Source organism: Theropithecus gelada, chromosome 9 (assembly GCF_003255815.1).
Source record: "Theropithecus gelada isolate Dixy chromosome 9, Tgel_1.0, whole genome shotgun sequence".
NCBI classification, from domain to species: Eukaryota; Metazoa; Chordata; class Mammalia; order Primates; family Cercopithecidae; genus Theropithecus; species Theropithecus gelada.
Window position 1 is genome coordinate 8,325,275 of NC_037677.1, and position 2,211 is coordinate 8,327,485.

Here is a 2,211-nt window from a genome sequence, read left to right on the forward strand (position 1 = left end):
CCTTCCTTCCTTCCTTCCTTCCTTCCTTCCTTCCTTCCTTCCTTCCTCTCTTTCTCTCTTTCTCTCTTTCTTTCTTTCTTTCTTTCTTTCTCAGAGTCTTGCTCTGTCACCCAGGCTGGAGTGCAGTGGCCAGATCTCAGCTCACTGTAAGCTCCGCCTCCCGGGATCAGGCCATTCTCCTGCCTCAGCCTCCCGAGTAGCTGGGACTACAGGTGCCCGCCACCACTCCCGGCTAGTTTTTTGTATTTTTTTAGTAGAGACGGGGTTTCACCGTGTTAGCCAGGATGGTCTCGATCTCCTGACCTCGTGATCCACCCATCTCGGTCTTCCTTCTTTCTTTCTTCTTTCTTTCTTTCTTTCTTTCTTTCTTTCTTTCTTTCTTTCTTTCTTTCTTTCTTTCTTTCTTTCTTTCTTTCTTCCTTTCTTTCTTTCTTTCTTTCTTTTCTTTCTTTCTCTTTCTTTCTTTCTTTCCTTCTTTTTCTCTTTCTTTCTTTCTTTCTCTTTCTCTCTTTTCTTTCTTTCTTTCTTCTTTCTTTCTTTCCTTCTCTCTCTTCCTTCCTTCCCTCCCTCCCTCTCCTTCTTGCTTTCTTTTTTCCTTCCTTCCTTCCCTCTCTCTCTCTTTCTTTTTTTCCTTCCTTCCTTCCTTCCTCTTTCTTTCTCTCTCTTTCTTTCTTTCTTTCTTTCTTTCTTTCTTTCTTTCTTTCTTTCTTTCTTTCTTCCTTTCTTTTTCTTCTTTCCTTCTTTCTTCCTTTCTTCCTTTCTTTCTTTCTTTTTCTGAGATAAGGTCTCACTCTATCGCCCAGGCTAGGCTGGTACTCCTGGCTTCAAGCAATCCTCCCACCTCAGCCTCTGAGTAGCTGGGACTACACTTGTGGGCCACCATGCCTGGCTGATTTTTCTGTTTTTATAGAGATGGAATCTTGCTGTGTTGCCCAGGCTGGCCTAGAGCTCCCGGCCTCAAGTGGTCCTTCCACCTCAGCTCCCCAACATGCTGGGACTACAGGTGTGAGCCACTGTGCCCAGTCCCACCTTCGCTGATTGTATTTGCTTTAGAAATCTGTGGTTCCTCTCAGTTCCTCCATTCAACCCTCACCAAGTAAAACAGAATATTATAGGAGAAAAAAACTTTCTTAGCCATTATTTGCATGCATAATCCAAGAAATTATGGATATTTTCAGATGGTTTTTGGATATGTTCTTCTAGATTAATGAAGATATTATACCTCCCTACTGTTCTTTCCTAGAGGTAAAAGGAATTTGATCAGTTTCCAAATACCTTGATATTTTGCCAAAATTCACATTCATAAAACGAGTTTGTGCTAGATCACTTTACCTTTTATTTCAGGTGTGTTTCCCTCTAACCGGTCTAACTTAGAGGATTTAAAAAACTTGTTCCCATTCCTCCTGTCTTCATTTATGCCCTTGTGTGTTGTAGTAAATATATGAACATTTGACCCTTGCGTTGTTGCACTGATATCGATAGTGTTGCACTGGGCAAAATTTACTTCATAGTAACTGATCTGACACAAACTCTGCTTTCTCTGAATATTTGTTTGTTTGTTTGTTTATTTATTTATTTATTTATTTATTTATTTAAATATGGTCTCACTCTGTCACCCAGTCTGGAGTGCAGTGGCATGATCTCAGCTCACTGTAACTTCCACCTCCCAGGTTCAAGTGATTTTCCTGCCTCAGTCTTCGGAGTAGCTGGGACTATAGGTGCATGCCACCACACCTGGTTAATTTTTGTATTTTTAGTAGAGACGGGGTTTCTCCATGTTGGTCAGGCTGGTCTCGAACTCCTGACCTCAGGTGATCCACCCCCCTTGGCCTCCCAAAGTGCTGGGATTACAGTCAAGCCACTGTGCTTGACTCTGAATTATTTTTAAGTCTAAATATTAAAGCAATTTTTACAAGCAGCAAAAACAAAGCAGACACATTTAGAGAGAGTATATTCAGTAAATTTAAAATATCCTAGTTTTTCTTCATTTAGTCTTTTGCCAATTATTTATCCATTCAACAAGCACATGTTAAAGGGCTTGGTACTATGATATGTACCAAATATGGAAATATTAAGTAGTGAGTTCAGCTTATAAATAAATCCAGAAGGGTAATCAATAGTTTGAGATGAATGGAGCAGGGTAGTGGTTAAGACAACTGGTTTAAGACTCATTCTAGTCCAAGTTCAAATCTTCATCTTGCTACATACCAG